General features: G+C 31.7%; 1 protein-coding gene across 1 annotated transcript in view; it reads left to right on the top strand.

Annotated features, from left to right (window-relative positions):
• Positions 1-14,564: 14,564 nt before the first annotated feature.
• LOC118182201 (cyclic AMP-dependent transcription factor ATF-2-like) overlaps positions 14,565-20,896 on the top strand; it is a 64,677-nt gene continuing 58,345 nt past the window's right edge. Inside the window, exon 1 of the mRNA XM_035351519.2 lies at positions 14,565-14,807. The gene's annotated coding sequence lies outside the window, so the exon portion shown is untranslated. The remainder of the gene's footprint in view (positions 14,808-20,896) is intronic.

Raw genomic sequence — 20,896 nt, forward strand, 5'->3', positions numbered from 1 at the left:
TGTAACGTGTATACGAGCCAGTTTCCCTTAGAAAGTCCTCCAGGAAGGCATCCCTCCCCTTAGGTAGATAGACCTAGTGTGCTTTGCCTTAGTTAAATAAACCAAACCATAAGAATACCTTTTCTTATCGTTTACTACTTATAGGAAATGATTTGTTACTCAGGTTTTATACTAATGCATAGTCATATAGGAGGATATTATATTAGTTCCACTTTACAGAATTTTTATTTACGTGGAGATGTTAGAATAAATGCAGAAAACAATCTGAATAAATGTTAGCCAACACTGTTAAAATAGTATTCTTGTTTTCAGTAAAAAGAGTCAGTTTTACCTTTACTTGAACATGGGCAACCAGAGGCTGGAATTTTGAATTTCGAATTTACTTTATTACCTATTTAATATTTTGGGAAACTTTAACAAATTTTTGATTGACATACTCAAAGATTTCAAAGCCAGCAAGGGCAACACTGTACATAATAAAGCATTTTTATCTTCAGCACGATTGCTTTTGGAAATTCTAAAAATATTCTGCTTTTTTTTTTTTTTTTTTTTTTTTTTTTTTTTTTTTTATATATATATATATATATATATATATATGTAATGATATTTTTAAATCAATTGATTAAATTAAATTCTATTAATATTGCTTAATAACCTGTTGGCGATTCTTTACCTAAATTGCATCCCTGTTCCTAAATTTTGGCGAAATCCTTTCTTTAGTATAAAATATATTAACCTGTTGGCGCCCGCCAAATCGCCAAACTCATAAATCTGTCATATTACATAAAGTACTTAAGAACACTCCTGATGAGAAGATAGCGTCACCTCGTGATTTCAATTAATATCGCTGATTAGAGGAGCCTCGTGACGTACACATATGTATAAATTGGGCTTCTGCTCAAGGCAGGGGGGGGGCCCAAGAGCGATGCGCAGTGCACGGAGAAAGTTATGCCACATACGCATGACGTCATGTGGGTGACAGCGTTAGTTCTTGGCGTTTGTTTACTTTCGTTGCATCAACACTTTTATTTGATTTGTGTTGTTAATTTGCTATTATACCTAGGCAAATTGTGCTATAGCGTTGTGTCAGAATTATACAAGTTAATACGTTTTTTGGCAGAAAACACTCTTTACAACCAGATAAAATAACTATTTTTTTTAATGAATTTATGTAGTTTTCATACATAACTGTGATGTAATTTTACATTTATTTTACATTTATATTGAAAAATTTCTCATTTTAAATCATTTTTTATCATAATCTTCATTTTGTGTATGATACTTACATCGTAGTGAGATATTTAAACTCAGTGTCATGTTTACCAATACTGAGTACCTGAATGATTAGTTAATAAATTCGCGTATCCAACTTCATTCACATGTTTTGGTTACTTTTTTTACATCCCAAACGTAATTCTATGTATTGAAGCAGCGTCTGGATTAAGCTTTGTGAATTAAGTAAACTGATACATGCCTCACCGTGAGGAAAGAACAATTTCTCGACCACACTATGATGTAAACATCGAATGAGTGAGTGACATATTTCCTTCAGTGTTATTTAACTGATGCATACAGGTATGTGTGATTTAATTTAATTGATATAACTTACACATGCTTAAACCTGAAGGAAAACAAATCTGTGTATAATGCTAGAATACAAATAGCGAAAGAGTAAGTAAGATATTCTGTTCAGTGTTATTTAACTGCTGCATATGTTTTAATTTTGATTCCATATAACTTGTTTTTAATTATAAGAGAAAGAAAAATAATTCAATATTGAACACATATTTCGAGTATAACAAAAGTATTTTAAGAAACAACCTGATAAAAATACATTAGTAATTAAAAATATTTAATTTGTGTACAGGCTGAATTGAAATTAAGATGTGGTGGTGTATTTAATTATGGCAAAGCACACTAGGGCTATCTGCGTAATAGGTGTGATGCCTTCGTGGAGGACTTTCTAAGGGAAACTGGCTCGTATACACGTTACACATGAGGAAAACCACGAAAACACCCATGCAGCCATCCCGTTCGCGGGATTCGGACCGAACTACCAGTGTTCAGCGACTTTACCGCTCGACCGCTGGTGGGCCGAAACTAAGATGTAGGGCAAGTTTATTATTATTATTATTATTGTGCGTATATGTGTAAGAAAATGTATTTTAATTGTTCCATTTTTAATGTATGGAAGGAAGAATAGGATGCCAATATCGAAGATTATTTACTATAGCAAATAATCACGTCAGGATAAATGTTATATAGAAATCTTGGGAGTGTAAGGGATTATAAGAGTACTTTTAGATTATACTGAAAATATAGACACTTCTGCTAAAATCTGAAGTGAATCAGTATGAAGTGACTTTTCACTTTAAAAAGAATGTGATAAGTATACTATTTAAAAGTATAATGACGGATATTAAGAAATTTGTAGAATTTTATGGTATTTAAATATGAATTTGTTAAGTCAAATCTTTTTATATATATTTTTGCTTGAGATATGTAATTTAAACTGAAAATCACGATCATATATTTCTCATGGAATGTCAAAGTTCCTGTGTATTAAAAAAAGTGCATGAGCAATGAAAATAAATAGAATAATACTTTTTGATTATGTTTTTACCATGGTCTTAGCAGTTACGCCATTATGTGTTCTGTTCAACAAGATTTATTTAGTGCAAACAATACTACGAAAAAATATTGAAAAATACCTTGTTTTACAATATTTATTTCCCTTAATTAACTTAAATATCGTTTTTCATTCTAATGCTTTCCTTTACGAAAAGAATTTAATGTTTACAATTATTTTCAGCATTCGTACGAATTCTGTGCATAAAACAAACATTTTCTTTAACAAAATACTTAATCGGAAAGTATATACCCGGTATTTCCGGTGTATCTACCACATAAAAATGATTATTTTGCTTTATTTTACATTTTTTCCATTACCAAAATCATGTAGCAGACGCGTCGGCCGATGCGTCTTGTCTCCCGGGTGACGTCACTACCAGCAACCAATGACACGCTTTTTCCGTTCCTGGCCTAACCTTAGTATATTAAAGAACCTTGTGCTCAAGGTACGAGGAGAACGCTTACGAGATGGATGCTAAAATAAACCTACCACTTTATATTCCAAAATTTGTCTCATTCCTGTTGCCCCGGCTGCACAAAGCAAATAATGTATGAGAAATTACATTTCAGAAAGCCGGTAGGATTCCACCTTCAAAGGGATTATCTAAAAAAGAAGATACCCCAAGGATTATACGGATAAAATGTTACGCACTTTAGATGAATTTCCCGCTGTGCGACTTCTATGTTTCTACATTTTTCGCTAGGCGTTCTTGCTTCAAGAGAATCATCCTTCTGTTACCTGTATTCTGGTATTCTGCAGATTATTTTACGTCCAGAGAAGCATCCTTCTGCCCCCTGTGATGTGTGATTTGCTTTTCCATCGAAAGTTCGTCGTTCCTCAAATGTGCTCTTACCGTTGACCTACTTTTGAGGATGGAAATCTTTCCCTACGTCTACGCCGTTCTGTGTTGCTCTCGAGAGCTTTGTGCTTGTGTGGTGATTGATCGTGTTTTGCGAAAATCTAAACAAGAGTGCGCAAAAATGTGTATTTTCGTGTCGATTTCATCACTCGTATTCTCGTCACAATAAGTCAAACAGAAGCAATTAGTAAAAAGATTGGCGATGCAAATGATATTATTACTATTGAGTTATAATTACTGATTTAATAATAGTGTTTTTATTTTGAAAATTTTAAAAAGTATTATTTTGGTATAAATGTATTTTAAATTTGGTGTTATATAGTTAAGGATGTATTTTGGTTTTAATATTGTTTTGGGAAAATTTAAAGAATATTATTTTTGAGTTAGTTTTATTTATGAAAGTATTATTAGTTTTATTTATAAAGTATTATTAGTTTTATTTATGAAAGTATTATTAAAAGAATAATGGCTAATGAAAACCTCTCTGATCCTGATGATTCATTAAGGGCAGCTAGCGCTGAACCTGAAACAAGTATAATTCCCTTTGACGCGCAGAATGATATGGATATAAATTCATGGCTTGAGTACTTTAACAAAACTCATTTAGATAAAGATGAAACGTGGAAGCTTAATAATGTAGCTCGATATCTAAAAGGTAATGCAAATGCACTTAGCGTATATGTCAAAAACTGCCATAAAATTACTAAATATGTGGAATTAGTCCAAATTTTAAAGGAAAATTTTTTCGACCCCACTTTAACTACGTTTGGTGATTTTGCCAATTACAAGTACAATCATAAAGATGACATAACGCAATATTTTCGCAAAAAATTAGATATTGGTAAAAAATTAAATCTAACTCATGAAATGATCTTGGAGGGTCTGACGGATGGCCTTCCTACAGAATTAAAATCCTTAATGACGATCAACGCACCCTCTGACCCCATCTCTTGGCTTACTCGTGTCCATAAGCTTATTAAGATTAGAGAAAATCAACAAATCAAAAGTGCACCTCCCAGATTTGTTACTCCGATTGAGAACAGTCCCCAAGATTACAATCGATTTAATAGAAGTAGAATTTCAGCTACTGTGAGACAAGATTCTCCTAGACCCAACAATTTCCAACGTTTTCAGAGACCAAGTAATTTTTATAATCGGTTCAGTGGTCCAGGATTTACAAGCCATCATAATTATAATTCTCAAAATAGATTGCCATTGCCACCTAGTCCCTGTAGACTTTGCACCCGTAACGGAATCCCAAATGCTTTTCACTGGTTTCAGGTTTGTCCTTTCAGAAGGGAGAGATCTGATACACCTAATGTTACGCCCCTTGCAATAGAACCAACCCCAGAAACCCCTCACAGTAGTTGACTATTAAAGGTGTCGGGATATTTGCCCAATAAGAAACTTCTAGAGTGTGTTGTAGACAGTGGTGCCACCATATCAATAATTTCTTCCAAAACAGCTAGACAATTACGTTTAAAAGTACAAAGAGTTAGATCATTTTCAGTAACCCAAACTAAAGGAAAAATAATCTTCAACAAAATATGTTGTATACAAATGAAAATTGGACGGATTAGTAAACAAATTACCTTGTTTGTTCTTGATAATAATTTGAATTATGTAATTTTAGGACTTTATGAATGCAAATTATTTGAGTTGAGTATTGATTGTACTAATTTAAAAATTAAACAGAGAGCTATTGTACTTAATGATGACTGCCATTTTGACAGCCGACCCATATCGCTACACCTCCAACTTCAAAGTGGTACAATAAATGTTTATCCATGTGTTAATAATAATGATGATGATGTAAGAAATTTTCCAACCTGTAAATCTCGGACTACAAATCCAAAGGAATTAGTTTCTCAGTCTAACATTTATGTGAAAAATGCTGTTTCTAATACTGTCGATAACAAAGGGTATAACTTGGGAAAATTGTTAAATGATTATTCGTCTGTGTTTTCTAAAAATAAGTATGATGTAGGAAAAATTAATATTGAACCTCAACGAATTAATTTAAATTCTGAGTTGCCTGTATCATTAAGACCTTATAGAACATCCCCTATGGAAGAAGAGGAAATTAAGACCCAAATTGATCAATTATTACAAGCAGGTATAATTAAAGAAAGTTGTAGCCCATATTCATCCCCCGTGACTTTAGTACTTAAACGTGAGGAAGGTAAGAAAACTAGATTATGTATAGTTTATCGAAAATTGAATTCCCTGGCTAAAACAGATGCAAACCCTCTTCCTCGCATTGACACTTTGTTAGACAAATTAAGTAAAGCAATTTTCTACAATTCGTATTTTCTACAATTGATTTGAGATCTGGTTTCTGGTATATCCCGATTCACCCTGCAGATACTGAGAAATTAGCTTTTTGCACGAATTTTGGATTATTCGAATGGTTAAGACTCCCTTTTGGTTTCAAAAATGCTCCTGCAATTTTTAACAGAACAATTAGACGAATATTAACAAAAAATAAAATTAATTTCGCTTGCAGTTACTTTGATGATATAATCGTTTACTCTTCCTCTGAGAAGGAACATTTAGAACATTTAAAAATTTTATTTGAGGTGTTTAAAGAGGAGCATATTAAATTGAATCGAAACAAATGTGTGTTCTCCCGAGATCAGATCACATTTCTTGGCTATGAAATAAAAAATGGTAGAATAATTCCCAATAACCATAATATAGAAGTTATTAAGAAACTTAAAAACCCTAGTAACACCAAAGAGTTACAAAGAGTTTTGGGAAGTATGAATGTGTATCATAGATTCATTCCGAATTATGCAACTATTAGAGCTCCATTAAACAGACTCTTGAAAAAAGATGTCAAGTGGGAGTGGGATGACCAATGTCAAAAAGCTTTCGACGAAATGAAAAGAATACTGATTTCCAAACCTGTTTTACAATTGTATGATTCCAGTAGGCCATGTCATATTTTTGTTGACGCTTCTCAAACTGCTGTTAAAGCTGTTTTGAAACAACCAGATGAAAATGATGTCCTTCACCCTGTATCATATCATTCCCGAACTTTAAGAAATTATGAGAAAAATTATACGATTACTGAGTTAGAATGTTTGGCCATAGTAGATGCCCTCGTTTGGCTCAAAAATGTTAAAAATTTAAAAGGTAGACTCTTCGGTTGGTCACTCAAACTAAGTATGTTCAATTATGAAGTAAAGTATCAGAAGGGCTCTACCAATATTGAAGCTGACATGCTTTCTAGACATCCTGTTTCACAGCACCTCCAACATTATGTACATTTACTTGATAGAAATGAAATAATCCAACAACAAAAAACTGATAATGTCTGCGGAAAAAATTACCAAGAGATAAATGATATGATGGTAATTAAGAAAAAGAATTTTTATAAAATTGTAGTACCTAAATCTTTAAGATTAAAATTGTTGAATAAAACCCATGAAAATTTTGGTCACCCGGGAGTTCAAATTATGCTTAACTTAATCACCTCTCAATATTATTGGCCTCATATTAGCGAAGATATCGGAAATTTTGTTAAACATTGTCATACTTGTCAACTTAATAAAAAGAAAAAACAGAAAAAATTTGGTCTTATGCAAGACGTACCCCCAACCGACAAACCTTTCGAATGTCTCTCTATTGACACTATGGGAGGATTTAATTATTATAATTCTACAAAAAAGTATTTGCATATAGTTATTGACCATGCAACAAGATATGTCTGGGCTTTTCCCTCTAAAAGTGTAACTTCAGAAACCTATGCCAATTGTCTAAAACAAATATTTCAAGTACAAGTCCCCGAAAAAATTCTGAGTGACAGGAATGCAGCCTTCACTTCCTCTAGATTCAAAAAATTTCTTAAAAAGCATAATGTTAAACAACTTTTAACTTCATCTCACCATCCCCAGACAAATGGTAAAGTAGAAAGAGTAAATCAATCAATAGTAAGTCGACTAAAATGTAAAGTAAATTCTTCTTCTAAAAAAGTACCATGGACTAAAGTGCTAGAGCAAGTTGTTATCGAATATAACAACTCCCCTCATACGGTAACTAAGTTCACCCCAACATATTTACTATTTGGTAACCTCCCTTTTGAATCTCCAATTGATCAAAATAAATACCCTTCCTTAAATGAAGCAAGGGCTTTAGCAAAGAAAAGAACTATCGAATACCACCGAAAGAATAAAACTAGATATGACATCAGATTTGTAGAATCTAAATTTCAACCTGGAGATTTTGTCCTTTACGAGGAATTTGAATACCCAAATACTAGAAAATTGACTTCACCCTATTCAGGCCCTTATCGGATTATGAATAAATTATCTGAAGTTAATTATGAAATCGACAGGGAAAATTTTCACACGAAGAAACCAACTGAGATTGTGCATGCGTCAAAATTAAGGTTCTATTATCCACCCGAGAACTTTAAATTACATCATGAATAAATCAAAATTTATAAATCAATAAACTATCCATAACCCTTCTTTTAGTTTTCATCCTGTTGTCCCCCTTAATAATTGATTTATCTCTCAGTGTCTGAAAAGTTTGTCTGCCCTTTTCTTTTACTGGGCTCCTTCAAACTTGAGTTTCAGGTTCAATGCACTTTCCGTGTGGGAAACACTCAATTGAGGCTATACTACAAGTAGAGTACTATACCCTCACATTTCCTTGAGCTCATGGTTTCCTATGTTTGTGTTATAAATTGTAGCAACAGTTGAAAAAGTTAAATTTCAGTTGTTGAAATTTCTGAATTTCATTTTATGTTTCTGCAGCATCGTATACAAAAAACTGGTATGGATGTTGGAAGTTAAATTTTGTTTTGTTATCATTAATAAGAAAAAAATAGAGTGACAAAATATGTTAAAAACCTAGCAAAATGTGTATTTTCAACAAGAGTATAAGAGCTCTAGTATCGTGACATGAAAACTCAAATGTTTTCAGTGCCAATGCTGATCCATAATTCTAGCGCTAATTAAATGATCCGGAGATCTCCAAAGACCAGTAAAAGACTGAAGATGAGACTGAATGACAACTCTAATGATTGTATGGACTCATACGCAAACTGTGAATGTCATGCCCTAAGATATAAACTTACAAATTCGGTTACTTCCTATATTTCCTATTGCCGCGTAGCTAACCAGCAATATGTTATTAGTGCTTTATTTGTTCTGCATTTAGTTACTATATTATAATTTCATTAATCATTTATTATATTTTATATACTGTATTAATTATATTCAAATATTTTATGTCATATTTTATGTAAACATTTTATATTTTATGTAAACATTTTGTGTGCCTTGAGGTAAATCCAATCAGTTTTCCTACTCACTTAATTTCCTAATAACTAAATTTTCTGCTCTCACTATCTGTACTGTCTTGGGTCGACGGCCGCGACTGCAAGCCTTTTCAGATGGGGGGGGGATAATCTGTAATGATATTTTTAAATCAATTGATTAAGTTAAATTCTATTAATATTGCTTAATAACCTGTTGGCGATTCTTTACCTAAATTGCATCCCTGTTCCTAAATTTTGGCGAAATCCTTTCTTTAGTATAAAATATATTAACCTGTTGGCGCCCGCCAAATCGCCAAACTCATAAATCTGTCATATTACATAAAGTACTTAAGAACACTCCTGATGAGAAGATAGCGTCACCTCGTGATTTCAATTAATATCGCTGATTGGAGGAGCCTCGTGACGTACACATATGTATAAATTGGGCTTCTGCTCAAGGTACGAGGAGAACGCTTACGAGATGGATGCTAAAATAAACCTACCACTTTATATTCCAAAATTTGTCTCATTCCTGTTGCCCCGGCTGCACAAAACAAATAATGTATGAGAAATTACATTTCATATATATATATATATATATTTTTTAATTTTATGTTGAATAAGCGCCAAGAACGTAGCATTTAATAAATAAAGCAATCATACAAAGCGTTGATAATAAAAAGACAAAAAAAAGTTTTGTAGAGGTGTCTTAGTAGGAAAACTGTACATTGATATGATAAACTGAAAAAAGACTAAAACAACAAAAAAGAAAAAATCTGAAAGTTTTCAGATTTTATGTTACGCCTAAAGGGGTTTTGTGTGTTACCTTTATTTATTAAATATCATGTTCTTCGCACTTAAACCATAAAATTCATTTCAACAGCAATATCACAGAGCATATCTTTAGAATTTCCGACACACAGTCTCGCGCGCTGGAGATAATTTTGTTTCCATACAGTGTTGCCATTACTCGCTTTGAAATCGTTAAGTTTCTTATTCAGAAACTCAGAACTCTTTATAAAATATGAAGTAGATAATAAAAGTCAGAATTCTAAATCTGAGCCTCCAGATGCACATATTCAGGTGAAGACGTGCGTTATGCAAAATTCAATGGCTCTAGGTACTGTTGTTTTATCACAATGCGTGAAACGTACATACATTTAACTTTGCATCGGGATTTCTAACCGTATACTGCTATGCTCATTTTAAATGTTTTTCTAATTTTGCTGTTGTATTTATATAGCGCAAACGCGAAGAAAATGAGGCTTAGGCAAATAAAATGGTTTAATAGGAATGAACGTAACTGCAAGCTGTAGATTGTGATCTCAGCTACAGCGTAGGAAACCAAGGAGGTTAGAATAGAAGGAGGGAAGGTTTAACTGCCTTAGTGAAGCTTGGCGGCCATGTTTCTGTTATCGCTGTGACTTGTGCAAGGAAGTCTGTAATTGCAATATCTTTTTCTTTTCTTTTTGAAGAATGTCAGCTTGTGTTGTACATGGATGTACAAACAGATTTTCGAAAAAGATTTCTGGGATTACTTGTCACGCGTAAGTATTGGTTTTCTTTTCTTTTTCTTTTTCTTTTTCTTTTTTTTTTTTTTATGTAATTTGATAACTACGGTAAAAAGTATCACAATGTCATGTTGTTTTCTTTCCAGATGTGAAAAAAAGGATTTAATAATAATAAAAATATATTAAATATATTTTAATGTTTCTATTTATAGCTGGCATCTTTGTTCCTTAATATACGATGATGTATGCTAGGATTTAAACTGTATCATTTGAACGTTTTAGGTAATTCGTTTGATAATTTTCATGAAAAGTGAGACACCAATTGTTACTATTTTTATGAATTGTAAAGGTTAAATAAAGTAATGCTTTTCTTTATGTATTAATTATTATTCATTTTTAAGTTTTTTGAACTGTTAAGAACATAATTTGTGCATTTGACCAAGATAAACTAACTTTCCTGTTGCCAAAATTTTTTTGCATAAATTTACAAATTTATGAGCAGTGTAGCGATAAAAGTAAGTAAAATATTTACACAACTGAACATGTGGAAAGATGTATCCAAAAATATAGGTATAGGTATATTTCTGTAATTCAGCTTAATTCGAGTCAATTTCTTTGAGATTCATAAATATGAAACGCGCAAAAACTGCAATCACTGATTTCACATAAATCTGTTTTATTTTATTAATATTTATATTCTTATTGTTATAAGGTTGTTGGTTGTGAAAAGAATCTATTTAAAACTTTCATTTTAAAAAATGCAACCTATGACTATTTTTTAGACATATAACCTGCTATTAATTTCAGGTTAAATATATTTTAAATGATTCTTTAATAAATTACAATATTGTGAATAAATCCGAAATATCACTTCTTAAAGGAAAAACTGGAAAGTACACGCAACAGGTAGCTAATAAAACCTAAACAAATTCTTGAAATATGCAGAAACATTATTTTTAAAGGCTTTAATGTTATGCACATGTATTTAGATTTCGAACTATTTCTTAATGATTTTCTGTACGTAGTAAATTACGGATATCATCTTTTTAACTTTAGAACAAAAAACTAACAATAGCGAAGTATTTCATTATAAATTTTACATATTTTTAGTGGAAAATACATGCACGCAACAGCTTAAAAACAGTACATTTCACTGCCGTAATGCAATGTTTTGAAGTTACAAACATGGACGCCGCTTGTTCGGTGGAGTTTCATTCCCCGATAGTGGAGGAAACTGCGAACCCTCCCTCCTTCTATTCTAACCTCCTTGTAAAAAACCATAACAAACCCTTTTCGATTACCGTTAAAATCTGAAACTTTTCAAACTGTTTTTATTTATTTTTTTATATTCCCTGACGGCTTTGCCCCGTCACCTCTAATTTTAGAAAGTAAGACGTATATTAAGGATGTTAACGATTATGGTCTATAATTGAACTTATTGCAATAAGAAGTTAAACTGGCATCCGACCAAATGCGCAGTGGCTAATCGTACCGAAGGTGCTAATAGCTAAGAGGCTATTCACACCACTTACGTTCACGCATGCGCACAATCAGCCCACGTACCAGCATTTTACGCCAATTTCCTTTAGGCATGCGGTAGAGAGAGCGAAGGTTGGTAACCGTAACTCAGCAATAGAAAGGGTTGTTAATAGTTCCCCAGCAAGAGATTAATTTGAAGTAATAGTTATCAGTTACAAAGAGGTCAATCTATATACATGATAATGTTCAGGAAATTATTAGATAAAATAGGCATTTAATGAGGATTCTAATTTCAAGCGAGGACGTGTAACTAGTTAAAATCTTTAATGTATTGACAAAAAGGCTACAGAAATTACTTAAATTCTTTTATTTAACAGAGGAATTTTTATGCGAACTTAGACCCTAGTCTTATAGCATAGGACTGTCAGAATTTATTACAGTCAAAAGTCTTTAATCCGGACTCGTCGGGACTTCAGCGATTCCGGATTATCGATTTTTCCGGATTATAGATCATCAGTTTAAATCTGGTAAGATGGCATGCAGAAATTATAAAATTAAAAATATGAAACAATAATTTATGAAATAAAGAGAAATTATGATCTAAAGGGTATCAAAATTTACAAAAAAAAGGCCTAATATTTATTTGTTTACTTTATTAAACATTTCTTTCAACGCGCATGCGTAAAGCATACATTACGCATAGTCGAAATTAGAAAAAATTGCAACCAGAAAACTATTTGATTTGTATTCGTGATATTTATAATGACGAGGAATTTGATTTAAGTCATATTCAAGACGGAGTACATCGAGATGAAATACTACATTATAAGCCGAATAAAGTAAAAACATCTGCCCTGAAGATAAGGATAGTGTTGACAAATTAACTTCCAGTTCATTGCGCACCGCGACGTCCCCCTCCCGCGCAGAGCAGCGTGAAATTGATAAACAGATTTCGTAATGGTTAGAGAAACAAAGGAGCCTTTATCCATTTTTTTGCAGCAATTTCACTTTTTATTTGATGGACATCGAAACATGCTTTCCCTTTGTAGATCCAGTATCGGAAATTCTATTTGACATAATCGAAAGTTCCAACTTACTTTCATAAAATTGCTCTAACAGTCTGCAAAAAATAATAAGCCGGTTCCAATTCGAAGTTTAAGGAAAACGCTATCTGCAACATTACTGAAATAGATACTTAGATAATTTTAGCTTAGCTTATACCGTCCGTTATACATTAAACGCGCATGCATAAACGTATTATGCGTATGCGTACACGCATATGCGCATGCGTAAAGGTATTATGCGCATGAGTCAACACATTAGAAAGTTTGTAGCTTATAGATCCCGGATTATAAGCTACACACTTTCTAATGTGTTGACTGGCCCGGATTATAGATCATTCCGGATTATGGGTGTCTGCATTAACGACTTTTGACTATATTCAATAAGGAAAACTTACTGAAAATTATAATATTCTTATATATTGATCACTTTTCCAGTATCCACACATGTTTATAGGTTCAAATGCCATATTTCAAAATAAAAGTTATTTTTGAAATAAAATCTACATCTCATTATTTATTTCAATTTAATTTATTAGTGTATTTGTACTATTTCAAAGTTCTTTGAAGTACTTTTTGTGTCCTGAAAATGTCAAGTATTTCCGTAAAAATATAAACAGGCATGCAGAATTGTTAATAAATTGTTAATAACGAGTATTATATGATTAATTATTCATTTAATAGTTGATTTAATCGCTTTTAACTTATTTCATGTCTAAATTTTCTACCCAGAAATCCTCTGTCTAATTTTTACTATCTTTTCTCGGACGAAAGTTTTCAAAGAGGAATGAGTTAAAGTCTTGATTGCGCAAAACACATTTTTGAAGCTAAATGTATTATAAGAAGTACAAAAAATGTAAACAAGATTTTGTCCTCCCCCAAATCAGTCATTTAAACTATTCCAACCGTTCAGGAAAACGATAAACATTGCGAACATAAAAATCTGCCCTTTTTTTATATATACTTTAATAAAAGGAAATGTGTTCCTTCTTTTCGAAAGAAAAGGAACCCATTTTTCTTTTTAAACCTTTGAAAGTCGCCAACGCTTAAAAAATTAAAAACTACGCCAAGGTAGTAACCCGCCTTTAAAAAAAAAAAAAAGATTCACTACAACACTTAGGCAGTTCGCGTACGTAGAATATGTTCTTTTCGATTGGGTTCAAATGACGGATCTGACAACTCAATGCGCATACGTGGTTAATGTTGGGGCGAATAGCTTAAGCGGCTAATCGCACCGCTCAAGGAGGTTAGGATTCTAACCCCTTGGCACCGCTGGTGCGAATAGCATCGGCCAACCAGATGATTTCATAATGATAGCGAAGAAAAGCAGACAAAATAAAGCGGTACTTTTTGTTTCGGTTTCAATAGCAAATACTATATAGTTAAACGACGTTTTTGTTAAAATATCTTCATTGATATCGAAATTCTTAGATTACGGAGATTTAATATTTAATTGAAGGATCAAACAACAATTCGAATACATAACTAGCTTTCTCTTTTCTTCAGTTGCCAAATATTTAGTACTATTTATTGGCTAGAAGTAAGTAACCAATTTTTATGCGGTATGTAGTAAAAACTGAATTACACTCACTAACAGGAAATTTTACTTCACAAAAGAAATTTTAATATGAACGAGGAAATTTTATTAATTTTCCCAGCAAAGTAAAATTTTATTTTTGTATTCAAAACAAGAGCGAACCTCTCCTTAATACGTGTTATAAATTTTCAGTGAAGTAATGGCAACAATAAATATTATATGGTATTTAACAGAGTTGTTTATATCGTAATTAATATTTTCACTATATAAAAATTATTTACAGCTATTGGATTCATTTAACGGTTGTAAAAGTTATTGTTTTGATTAATATTCATTTATACGATCGTGTATTAAAATTCTTTTTTAATTAAAATTTTTTATTTAAAAATCGGGCGTCGCGGTATGGAATACATTACGTGACCCAGTGTTTCAAAACTGAAATTTCTTTCAACTTTGTTGGTAGGTGCAGTTTATTTTTTAGTTAAAATCATCATATTTTACTTAGTTATTTTGTGTAATGTTTATGATATGATAGTTACTGCGAAGGCGTATATTCCGAAATGCGTGAGAGGAATTGCGTAATCATTTCCCTATTTATTGTTTACTAATAATCGAGTGTAGTGTCTTTCTATTGCACATTAACAGATTTGCTGTTTTTAATGGTTCTAAATTTTGCTGATGCTTCTTTCGTTTCGTGAATACATAAATCCTAAGTTCTAATAATAATATGGCGACATGAAATGTGACAGCTATTGTTTGTGAAGTTTTACGTCAGGCTGTTAATAAAGAAAAATAAAAGTGATTTCTGTATATTATACACATATATTGTACGCTGTTCATATACATTATTTTTCATATCTTCATGAAATGTAAAATATGTCGCAACAGACTTTATAATTTATTTACAAAGAAGGCAGTTTATAAGAGGTATAATTTGGTCGGTGTTAAACCATGCAAATCTATAATGATTTCAGCTAAATTCTCTTTTTAACAAATTCATGTGAATTTATGCTTATACAAATCATTTAATTTAATTATTTAAAATGTGTCATTTTCTATAAAAAGTATTGGCAGTTTTTAAGTGATGCTGAACATACTTAATTGATGTTCAAATAAAATATAAAGCAAATAAATTTTAGGCAGTATAATTAGCAAAATTTAGTTTGCAGATGTTGGAAACAGCATTTAAAGTATTTGATTGTTCATTTTTAGCAGATTTCAAGTATTATATTAAGATAGTATTAGGTGATCTGGGTGGCCTTTAACCTTCCAGCACGTGCGTATGCACAAAATTTATGACAAATTCAGTTTTTAATGCACATTTTTCACATATCGAAGCTGAGACGTCTGTAGGTCATTTCTAATCCTCCTTTCTACCCTTCCCCACATCATAAAATGTGCCAGCAGGAAGTCATTTGAATTTTTTTTTTTTTTTTTTTTTTTTTTTTACTAGGCTTTTGTGCTACTGGCAGCTTTTTCATAAAATTTACGACACGTGCGTGGTCGTGTTTTAAAATTCGGAAAATTTTTTTTTTCTAAAATATTTTGTCATTTTCTGTTATTAATTGCCATGTATTATTTTAATTTGAATGCATTTGGCTCTGTAAATTTTATATTGGTTTTCATGGCAAAAATATATGTGCAACCAGCTGATTTGCTCAGATTCTTGAAGAATTATCTGATGAAGAAAAGAAAACCTTTGGATGGGAAAACAATAGCGATTTCCATTCCTTATTTTCTTTTATTTCCATTTTTTAGAAATAAATAAAAACATTAAAGTTAGTTTAAAGTGCATTTTTGTAGCCAGCAAGAAGTAAATTTCCTTGCAGAAGTAAGTAATGCTAAACTTACTTTTTTTACTACCAAGGTTTTTTTCTTTTTTATTGTCTATACTTGTCTTTGACGAATATTAAAAGTAGCTTCAATTTTAAAATATAATTATTAAATAATAAATTTAAAATTTTCTATAATGAAATACATCATTGCATTTCCATCTCACTAAACTAGGAACTTAAAAATAATTTACTTATATTTGAATGTGATATCATTTGTATTTTGCAATAATAAGATTAATACAGTCAAAAGTCGTTAATCGGACTCTTCGGGACTTCGGCGATTCCGCATTATAGATCATCAGTTTAAATCTGGTAAGATGGCATGCAGAAATTATAAAATTAAAAATATGAAACCGTAATTTATGAAACAAAGAACAATTATGATCTAAAGGGTATCAAAATTTACAAAAAAAAAAAAAAAAAAGCTTAATATTTATTTGTTTACTTTATTAAACATTTCTTTCAATGTAAGTTGTTTAAGTTGTTTTGTTTTTTATGTGATAATACATTCTCTTTAATTCTATAAACAGACATAATTTCTTGTTCAGTTACAAAGTTCCGCTTACAAAGTCCTATAATTGCTGTGTCTACCGACTAATTTGTCAATCGAAATTTTTTGTTTTCAATAACCTATGTCACTTTCTTCGCTATTGTAAGCGAATTATAATGACGAGGAATTTGATTTAAATCATATCAAAGACAGAGTACATCGAGATGAAATACTACATTTAGTAAGGAATTATAAGCCAAATAAAATAAAAACGTCTGCCCTGAAGATAAGGATAGTGCTGACAGATCAACTTCCAATTCATTGCGCGCCAGGGCGTTAAAGATAAACAAGGTTTAGATAAACAAACGTTAAAGTTTAGATAAACAAAGGATATGCCTTTATCAATTTTTTGCAGCAATTTCACTTTTTGTTTAATGGACTTTGAAACATACTTTTGCTTTGTAGATCCTTTACATATTAGTAAATATATATCAGAAATTCTGTTTGACATAATCGAAAGTTCAAGCTTACTTTTATAAAATTGCTCTAACAGTCTGCAAAAAATAATAAGCCGAATCCAATTCGAAGATTAAAGAACAACGCAATCTGCAACATTAACTGAATTAGATAATTTTAGCTTAGCTTATACCATCTGTTATACATTAAACGCGCATTCGTAAACGTATTTTGCGCACACGCATATTCGCAGCCGTAAAGGTCAACACGACGCATGCGCAGAAAGTTTGTAGCTTTGAGGTCCGGATTATAGATCATTCCGGATTATGGGTGTCCGAATTAACGACTTTTGGCTGTATTTTATTTTGTAACAAATTTATTATCAATATTCACTCATTTCTGTCATTTTTCGTGCCAAAAACGGTAAAATAACAGATGTCATAAAAAATACGACGTGCGCCTGCTCATGTAAAATTGCCAAGCGCACATGCTAGAAGGTTAACAACAGTTGCATTTTTTTAATATTATTTAAATTTATTATTTTTCAGGCTCAGTATGATCAATCACATAATTGCTCTTAAATAATTGCATTCATGCTGAGTGTAACATTAACCCCTTAACTGCCGCGGGTGTATATATACGCCTTGCTCAGCCGATGCGTTAAGTGCCCCAGGCGTATATATACGTCCTTCCAAACTGCTATCATTTGCTTTGCGCTGCTACACCTAAAATTATTCGCAAAGTTAACGCATCGGCGGCGCATCTGGGGCAGTTAACGCATCGGCTGAGCAAGGCGTATATATACGCCCGCGGCAGTTAAGGGGTTAATAATACTGAGAAGATTTCCTATGACAGTCTTTCTGTTTGACAAAAAGTAAAATTGTTAACCAAAAAAATCAAATAAGCATGAAATATTATATTATTATTTTCAGTAACTTTAACGACAGTTATTTCCAGTTAAAATTTATTTAATATTATTTAAATTTATTATTTTTCAGGCTCAGCATAATCAGTCACTTAATTGCTCTTAATTGCTCTATTTATTATATATTTATTTAATATTTGCTCCCCTGTTGAGTACTTAAGTATCCTCAACAAACCTAGGATTAAAAGAATCAGAGGTTAATCTTTGGATTATGGTAACTTGGCGATTTTGGGCGAAAATTTGGCGACCAGCCCTGCTACAGCAACCTGCTAGTTTGTTTTTGGATGCCATTTTGTTTTCACGAAGACCTATTTTCACTTAAAAAAAACATCCCAGAATTGCACAAAAATGGCATTGCGCGCATACTTGACTTTATCCATGTACACTGCTAAAGTCCTAGCTAGTAACCTTTATCGCCTTACCAAAATGTCGCCAAACTACCTTTTACCATATTCCAAAGATTAGCTGAATTAGATTTTTTAAACAATTAGGATTTAAAGAATTGCATGCAAATATCAGCAATAATAGTATTGAGAATATTTCTTTTGGCAATCCAGAATTTTCTGTCTGTAAATTTATTTAACAAAAAAAGTAAAATTATTTAACAAAAAAATTAAACAAGTCTGAAATGTTATATTGAAATGCTATTATGTCATTTGTGGTTCAACTTAATACAGTCGAAAGTCGTTAATTCGGACACCCATAATCCGGAAATCAAAGCTACAAACTTTCTGCGCATGTGTCGCGTTGACGCATGCGCGTAAGACCTTTATGGCTGTGAGTATGCGTGTGCGCGTGTGCAAAATACGTTTACGAATGCGCATTTAATGTATAACGGACGGTATAAGCTAAGCTAAAATTATCTAATTCAGTTAATGTTGCAGATTGCGTTGTTCCTTAATCTTCGAATTGGATCTGGCTTATTATGTTTTGCAGAATGTTAGAGCAATTTTATTAAAGTAAGCTTGAAGTTTCAATTATGTCACATAGAATTTCTGATATATATTTATTAATATGTAAAGGATCTACAAAGCGAAAGTATGTTTCGAAGTTCATTAAACAAAAAGTGGAATTGCTGCAAAAAATGGATAAAGGCATATCCTTTGTTTATCTAAACTTTAACGTTTGTTTATCTAAACTTTGTTTATCTTTAACGCCGCAGCGCACAATGAATTGGAAGTTGATCTGTCAGCACTATCCTTATCTTCAGGGCAGATGTTTCTAATTTATTTGGCTTATAATTCCTTTCTAAATGTAGTATTTCATCTCCATGTACTCCGTCTTTGATATGATTTAAATCAAATTCCTCGTCATTATAATTCGCTTACGATAGCGAAGAAAGTGACATAGGTTATTGAAAACAAAAAATTTCGATTGACAAATTAGTCGGTAGACACAGCAATTATAGGACTTTGTAAGCGGAACTTTGTAACTGAACAAGAAATTATGTCTGTTTATAGAATTAAAGAGAATGTATTATCACATAAAAAACGAAGCAACTTAAACAACTTACATTGAAAGAAATGTTTAATAAAGTAAACAATGTATTGAGTATTGAGAATATTAAATAAATTTTTTTTTGTAAATTTTGATACCCTTTAGATCATAATTGTTCTTTATTTCATAAATTATGGTTTCATATTTTTAATTTTATAATTTCTGCATGCCATCTTACCAGATTTAAACTGATGATCGATAATCTGGAATCGCCGAAGTCCCGACGAGTCCGAGTTAACGACTTTTGACTGTAATTTCATTGAAAGAAGTGTTATGAAGATGATGTAACAAAGCATTTTATTCTGATGACGGTAACCAATCATCAGTCAACTTATGAATGGTGAAATCTTTAATATGATTCTAAGTCAAAAAAAAAAAAAAAAAAAAATGTTGCTACTGATAGTAAAGAATGTAACAGAAACAGTTGAAAATGAAAAGATTTTCATTTACAATTTAGTGAGAATTCTCGACACGGTAGTTACACGACTTGAACATTGAACCTTTGTAACTGAACAAAAAATTACATCTATCTGTAAGGAGAACATAAAAAAAGTATTAACATAAAAAAAACAACTTAAACAACTTACATTTAAAAAAATGTTTAATAAAGCAAACAAATAAATATTGAATTGTCTATGTAAGTTTGATTCCCTTAAGCTTATAAGTGCTTCATTATTTCATAAACCTCTATTTTATAATTTCTGTGTGTCATCTTACTAATTTTAAACTGATGATCTAATATCCAGAAAAATCCCAAATTTAGAATCACTTAAATCCTGATGAGTCCAGATCTTGAACCTTATACAAGTTCAGAACTGAAGGACATATTAAGCATGTCGTGCTGAGGTGTGTAAATAATCGTCAGAGCTTCAAAAGACCTGTTATGTAATGTCTGTTGTGACTGATCTGTAGCAGCCTACTGTTTGCATTTTCAGCTGCTTACACATTATTCTGTTCGACCACTAAACAATTGCCAAGTTGGTGATTAACTACCAGTTATGGATAAAAGTGACATAACAACACAAAAATAACATCTGCATTTTGGTTTGATGTAACCCGAATTGATTCTCGAGAAGTAACCTTTTTTTTTATGAATAAGGATATGAATTAACTGTTATTGCTGCCTTCTTTTCTTGCATTTAAAACAAAACTATTACAATTTTTACAAAATTAACCTTTTTGTCAAAAACGGGTGTATTAATAGACATGATATGGTCGACGAAACAGTAATAGATTGAAACAATTACTGAGGAAAATTTTATACTCATAGTATTCTAAACAGAGCTTCTGGTTAAATTGGACAAATTAACCTGCAAGCATGCGCACTGGGTCCAATGGACCCGCA

The sequence above is a fragment of the Stegodyphus dumicola genome, chromosome 5, assembly GCF_044657685.1.
Source record: "Stegodyphus dumicola isolate Sdum_Otavi_A_Nest chromosome 5, ASM4465768v1".
NCBI classification, from domain to species: domain Eukaryota; kingdom Metazoa; phylum Arthropoda; class Arachnida; order Araneae; family Eresidae; genus Stegodyphus; species Stegodyphus dumicola.